Source organism: Lissotriton helveticus, chromosome 3_2 (genome assembly GCF_964261635.1).
Source record: "Lissotriton helveticus chromosome 3_2, aLisHel1.1, whole genome shotgun sequence".
Classification (NCBI taxonomy): Eukaryota; Metazoa; Chordata; class Amphibia; order Caudata; family Salamandridae; genus Lissotriton; species Lissotriton helveticus.
In genome coordinates this window covers 3,930,385-3,937,689 of record NC_136062.1, presented here as the reverse complement: position 1 = coordinate 3,937,689, position 7,305 = coordinate 3,930,385, and the positions used below count along the sequence as shown (strand labels likewise).

The window sequence follows — 7,305 nt, the reverse complement described above, 5'->3', positions numbered from 1 at the left end:
ATTTCACCGAGAACTTCAGTAAAAGAATGTGCTAACGAGCAAGTCGTATGACATCCTTATTGACGTATCTATGTCCATCCTTACGTCAATCTCGGCACCTTAAAGGTATAAATATTACCGATCTTGCCCTATGCAAACACACGCGTGGTGACGAGACGGAGCAGCCATACTTGCCGAGGCCAAGAGCAGAGCAGACCCCGCTGGCAGCAGCCCCGCCTTCCTGACGCGCTGAGAGACGCGCTGCTTTCTCCTGCCGAGAATCCAGCACCGGCGTTTCTGGGCAGCCCTCGCAGGCAGCCTGGAATATCGAGACCAGAGAGAGAGATACCATTCCTCATTCATCCTAACTTCCAGGTACAGAACTGAATAACCCCTCACAGAGAATTCTTTAGTTATTCACTTGGCAAAAACAAACTTAACTTAAACTGTAACTTTCTATTCCCGCCCTCGTATTAGACTTAGGTCAGGTAAACGGGGTAGGCGTATTTAGAAACACCAGTTGAGTACGTTTAGTCAAATGTATATATGTGTATGTAATATATTTTATTCATTTTAAAACATCATATGGCTTAGAAACCATATCAATGTTTTTACAGTATTATTTTATACTATTGCTTTTAATGTATGCACTTTACTTAGCTATAAGTATTGCAATAATATCGATCCATTTCTCTTGTATGAGAAAAGAGACTGATCAATAAATAACACCTTTTTATTGAACACGCCCGTCTCTTCCTTTTCTCTACATTCTGAGGAGACTAAGAATGCACGTACTGACTGAGTAAAATAAATTGCCTTTTGTTCACACGACTCTCGAGATTTACTCTTGATTAGGGGAGAGCAAAGTTGTCATGTTCTATGGTTGTCAGAAACTAAATCCCTTCTTGTCTAATCAGGGAAGTTAAGTCCTCCTTGAACATTCGAGAAAGTTTCTAGTGAACTCTGAGCTAAGCTGGCAAACCCAAAACTTTAAGTCTAGTGTCGACAGTAGTAGACCTAGTTAACGTCTGGCCTAGGCCTTTACTGCTGTAGGTATTATTCCAATGCGCAGAGCCTATTGGGATGATAGGAACTACACTACAAAAGACTTTTATACTGTGTTTTAATTCACCACTATTGTGTCATGTAGCGACTTTTGTGATATTTTTATCGAAATAAAGTCTATGAACTGTATGACAAGACCATAGCAGCAAGGAGAAAATGCAAAAAGTCAGTGTGTGCTGCTATACCATTCTCCGCAAGAGCCTTCAAGTTCGGAGGAGGCGCTCATTTCCTTCTCAGAAGCCCAGCTCCTTGTCAGAAACCCAGCTTCAAGGTTTCCCACTTCTCAGACGCGCCCGGCTGGGGACAGGTGTGGAAAGACAAAGTTAGAACAGCTTGATACTGCAACGTTTTGCACTCGGGACACATTAGCCTTCAAGTGGAAGTAAAGAAACTCTGTGTGTGTCCCTTCTCGGATTGGCCAAAATATGCTCCGTGATATGATAACGGCGTACTTTCCCAAGCTATGTATGCGACTTGGTTATATAGCTTATGTAAACTACGTACTAGGTCTAATAATACACACACATATCAAGTGTTTAAGTAGCACACTAATAAACGTGATAGTTTAGTTTAGGCCTTTAAAGATGGGTGTTAACTACTACACAATTGAAAGGGTTAAATGGTACATGTCCTGTGAACTACAAAAAAATGAAAGATTGAGTAAAAATATACAAACATTCGAATTTATGTTTTGCAGATTAAATGTAGGTGTTTGCAACGGATGCATAGCATCTGTGATCTTTAGGTTACACACAAAATACTCTGCAGCAGGCTTTATAAACCTCCAAGCTATTTAATGCGTCTACAAAGAGGATGGATTGCACAGCCTTAGCGCTTCACCTGTATTGGGAAATATTGACGCCGCAGCTGAACTTTGCTGCGATTCTCAGTCCGTATTATATTGCCTTGTGTTCGGGTTAGGTTGCATCTCCCCGTTCTGACAGAAGGTGGCGACCGCGGGCTTCACATCTGCAGGCCCTTCCTGCAAGCACTGCAGCTGCAGACGTTTTATCACTCACTCTGAGCCACTTGACTCGTGCAGCAGGGGCTCCGGGCACAGCGGCAGCAGTAGCGGCGGCACAGCGCTAGAACTGACCCGAGGGCGCTCCAGCCTGCCTCGGGCTCGCAATGGCAAGCTTTCTCCTCATGACTCCTTTCTTGCGTATTCACCTTGAACTTTGAAGATGTCGTTTCTCTCTTAGACAACTGGCGAGATACTTGTATTTCTTCTAATTTTGGACCACTCAGCGGCAGGACGCTCTGACAGCGCGTCTGTGGAGGTGAGTGGCGGCTAATAGCATGCGTAATAGATTGGCGCCATTCCTTAGCTCTGCTTCCAAAACTTTGGAGACTATTTGTAACTGTATGTCCAGCAATGATTTGCTCTGAAATGACTGCGGCGCAGTCGTAGCTGCAGGGAAATACTAGCTGCTCCGGCAGGGGCAGGCATGCTTTCCATGCCTTCCTTTTGACGTTGCTACGCCTGAAAACGGATTTCAGAAATGAGGGTTATGTTTATTCCCGGTAAAGGGTAGGGAGGTGGCAGGGCAGCTGTTTGAAGACTGGATGGGAGGAGAAGCTGACATGTGCGCGGGTTTAGAAATTAGGTTGTAACTTCTGTCTATTTTTGTGAACCTAAGCAGAGCATAAGGCACCGAATGAGCGACCAGTGACAGAATCTCAGGGATAGAACATCTGTGATAGGAAAACAGGGATGGGGCCTGACACTAGAAAAGAGACAACATTGATTTGGGCCTGACACCAGAAGAGTGGCATCATTCTCTGACCATCGGGAATAGGCAGGGCCACTGGGATTATGCGGTAGGAAAGAGGCACATTTTGTGGCAAGGATGAGTAAATTATACGGCCAGAGAAGGCAAATTATGCGGTGTAATGCTGCACATTTTTAAATAGTTTTACTTCGTTATTTTGTACATTTCACACTTGTTAACACTGTATGGACATTGGGTGCACCTCATTAATACCAGTTGAATCAAGCAATAAACCATAGAAAGGTGACCCGGCAAAAGACCACCTCCTGTACAGCAACACGTGCCACTGAGTTTTTAGTAACTTTTGAACCGATTGAGCTAGAAACTTTTGTTGTTGTTATTTGTTAAAATCTACAGATTATGCAGCAGATGATGGATTATGTGGCAAATGCAGCAAATCTATAATTATGCAAAAATCACTGCAGCAGCACAATCGCATAATTCCAGTGGCCCTCGATATAGGTCATCAGGGCGAGACCAAGATACAGGACGAAGGGAATCTCGTAAGGGTCATTGATCAGGGCTCAAGCTGGGAGGCATGGGTTATAGAGATTAAGTGTAAAGTACTATTTCGTGTAGGCAGGGTTTGAGGAGAGCAACATATGACATGAGGTAGTGCGGATTTCAGGCACACGGATATCATAAACGTAACAAGTGTGAAGGTAAAGGTGTATAGGGTTAAGCAAAGTACGGGGGAGTGTTTCATGTATAAGTTAGGGCACCAAGAGAAAGTATCAATGACAGGACAACGTGCTAATGGAAAAGCATCAGAAAAATTATATGTCACCAAGAATGCAGAGATCAGGATATTAGAATAAGGCATAAGTGAAAAAGCTTCTGTAATGGGGTACCTGCTTCACTGTAGGCCAATGCTTGAAATGGAAAAATGCAAGTGCAGGTACTCTGTGCCAGAGAACCTGCTTGTTTCTGAGAAGTGCCGGTACTCTTCAATTAAAAGTATTACGTCACCCTTGAGAAGTGCCGGTACTCTCCCTCTCAAAATAATAAAGTGCTGGTACTCAGTACCGGATAGTACCGTCCCATTTAAAGCACTGATGTAGGCATAAGGTGATTCTGATGCAGTAGCTGCATTTTCTGTATACCTCTGGATTTATCATACTTGCCGAGTTTGCAGTTTTCAACAACAAATGTGTTTCTAAGTCAAACAGATTAAAATTATTTATTTTTATTTATTTATTTATTTTAAAGTTTTATAGAGTGCAAACTTGACCCGTGAGGGTATCAGAGCGCTTTACAGGTTCAAGAGTAATACAGAAAGATCGGTTGACAAATGATAACAATAAATCTGGGGGGAATACAGAAACAGGGGTCATATGGTAGGCAGGGAGTCAAAGGGGTATGTGCAAGGAGGGAGGGGGTGAAAAGGTATATAGGAACATTTTCCAGAATAAATGGTCATACATTGACACAGTGATCTTTACAGAGTCGGGATCATACAATAGCACAGGGTATCATACAATAGAACAGGGTATCACAAAGGTAATCAGTCTCTCGGTGCTTGTGGAGCAGGTTAGCCAAGGAATTTGGTCATGAGGAAGGATTTGGCTTCTTTTTTAAAGCGTGCCAAGGAGTGGATATTTCTAATGTCAGGCGGGAAGGCGTTCCATATTCTTGGAGCAGACCCGGTGAAAGAGCGATTGTAGTTTTTTTTTCTTAAAACGTGCAGGCCGGAGTAGGAAGGTATTTGCCGATCGAGAGTTTCTGCTTCCTCCGGATATTGCAAGCTTCTGTGCAAGATACGCAGGGGAGTTGGTGTGTAGGGCCTTGTGCGTGATGCGTGCCAACTTGAGGTGAATCGTAGCCTCGAGAGGGAGCCAGTTCAACGCTTTCAGGTGGGGGGTGATGTGATCAAATTTTCTAGAGCCCGTAAGTAGTCTGGCAGCTGCATTGAGGCAGGCTTTTAAAGGTGCCAGAGGGATCTTGGGTAAACCAGAGAGGGTGGAGCATCCATATTCCAACCGAGAGATGACTAGAGATTGTACTGCTAGTTTTAGGTCGGTGGTAGCTAGAAATGGTTTCAGTTTCCATAGGTAGCTCAGGTGGAATCTGGCAGATTTGGCCATTGAGTTAATGTGGTTTCGCATGTTTAGGTTGTAATCCAAGGTGATTCCCAGTGATTAAGCAGAGTCCACTATGGTCGGGGAACAGTTTAGGGCTGTGATAGCTTTGATCCAAGTCTGTATCTCAGAGTTGCTCTTGGGCGGGGAGATTAGAAGGAATTCAGTTTTGTTAGCATTGAGTTTGAGTTGGTTTGAGGCTAGCCAACGGACGGTCAACTTCAGGGCCTCATTCATGGTGAAGATCTCCGCAAGAGATGAGATTTTAATGTAGATCTGAGTATTATCAGCGTACATATGGAAGAAGATATTAGCATTGCGGAGGATTTCAGCAAGGGGTTCTAGATAGAGATTAAACAAGGTGGGGGACAACGTTGATCCTTGAGGGACTCCCACTGTGACCATGGAGGAGGAGGAAAGTTCGCCATTGATTAGGAATCTCTGAGATCTGTTTTGGAGGTACAAACTAAACCAGTCGAGTACTGTGCCGTCTAGACCCATCCTAAGTTTGAGGCGTTCGAGTAGCATCTCGTGGTTGACAGTATCGAAGGACGAGGATAGATCCAGAAGGATTAGGAGACAAGTTTTGTCTTGGTCCAGGGCTTGAAGAGCATCGTCGACAACGTGGAGCATGGTGGTTTCAGTGCTGTGTCCTGGTCGGAAGCCGGATTGGCAGTCATCGAGTAGATAGAAGTTGCTGATGTGGCGACTTAGCTGTATGTGAACACACTTTTCCAACACTTTTGCCAAGAGGGGAATGTTGGAGATAGGTCTAAAGTTGTTTGGGGAGATTGGGTCCAGTGATTACTTTTTCAGAATAGGGAGAACTTGTCCTGCTTTCAGTGAGATTGGTATGGATCCCTGTCGGAGAGAGGCGTTGATTATCGCGGTCCAGCAAGGGATAATGGATTTGGTAATCGTCGCAAGACAGTTCGAGGGGAGCGGGTCGTTGAAATGGTTGTTCGGGTTTAAGGAGGAGAGGATATTTGCGACAGAGTCTTCATCGTAGGGTAAGAATTCAGACCAGTGCACTAGGTTCTTGGGTGAGGTCGGTGTCAGTAGCAGTGATGGAGGAGGCGGATGGTCAGTGTTTTTTGGGGAGAGTGAGGCAGCTTTGAGTTCGGTATCTAAGGTGATGATTTTGTTTGCGAAGAACGAGGAGAAATCTTCGGAGGAGATGAGAGACTTGGGGTTTTCTTTCGTTGTTTTGGACAGTTTGTTCGACTGGGGTTTGATCATCTCAAAGAGTTTGCGAGGCCTGTTCTGAGCATTTCCTGGTTCCACTCTGAAAAACTCTTATTTTGAATTGAGGATGTTTTTGTTGTGAGCATTTCTGGCCTGGCGAAGAAGTTTCAGGTGATCTGCAGATGGGTGTTTACTCTTCCGTCAAGCCGAAAGAATCTGGAGACATCTTCTCTCGTTATTAAGGGAGCCAGTGAACCATGGGTTTCTGTCTTTGACTTGAGTCCTTTTTAGTTTAAGAGGGGCGAGGTCATCCAAAATGTTCGACATCGAAACAGTGTAGTGATCATTGAGGTCACTGGCCGAGGTGATGTGGGGAGGGGGTGGGAGGTCAGATTTGCAACGTGACTCAAGTTCAATTAGGTCTAGGTTTTTGGTGTCTCTGACCCAGCGTTTTGGGAGCACTGGTTGAGGAGCCCAAGTTTTGAGGGTGCAGGGTAGAAGAAAGGCGATGGCATGGTGGTCTGACCAGTCGCAGGGGTCGGTGGATATGATCTTGACAGTTTTCTCATTAGGGATGATCCAGTCGAGAGTAGTCCCTTTCGAGTGGGTAGGGAGTAGGCAAGCGTGGGTCAGGGCTAGATCAGCCATGAGGTCTTTAATGGCGTTGACATGTGGATCTTTATGGTCGTTCCAGTGCAGGTTGAAGTCACCAAGGAAGATGTCTTTGGAGTTGGGGGAGTTCTTAGCCGTGATAATTTCCATGAGGTAGTCAGTGAATTGATTGTTATTGCCAGGGGGGTGGTAAAAAGTGTGCAGGTTGCACAGGAGGGTGGTGTTGCTCCAGACTGAGAGGGCTAGATATTTGCAGGAATCAGTGGTATCCGTTGGAAGCTCTGAGACAAGGAGGTTAGAGCGATAGATGCAAGCAATTCCACCACCTTTTTTGTTAAGCGGTCTGTCTAGTCTGGTAATGTTAAAATTGGGGGGGACTAAGAGGTCGAGGCAAGGGGATGATGCATCATTGAGCCATGATTCAGTTAGGATGGCTAAGTTGGTGTTATTGTTTAGGATGAGAGCAGCGACATCGGCGGCATGCTTTACTGCCGATCGGCAATTGATTAAGAGCCCCGTCAGACCGGGAGGGAAGTGGTGGTGGGAGTTGGGGCAGTCAGGGGTACAGGTGCAATATTGCTTCTGATCGCCCTTCTATTGCAGAGGGGGGCCAG

General features: G+C 45.2%; 1 protein-coding gene across 1 annotated transcript in view; it reads left to right on the top strand.

The window, feature by feature from the left end:
• The first annotated feature begins 2,026 nt into the window (after positions 1–2,026).
• The window catches only part of ADAMTSL3 (ADAMTS like 3), a 2,298,702-nt gene continuing 2,293,423 nt past the window's right edge, over positions 2,027–7,305 (top strand). Inside the window, exon 1 of the mRNA XM_078684728.1 lies at positions 2,027–2,324. The gene's annotated coding sequence lies outside the window, so the exon portion shown is untranslated. The remainder of the gene's footprint in view (positions 2,325–7,305) is intronic.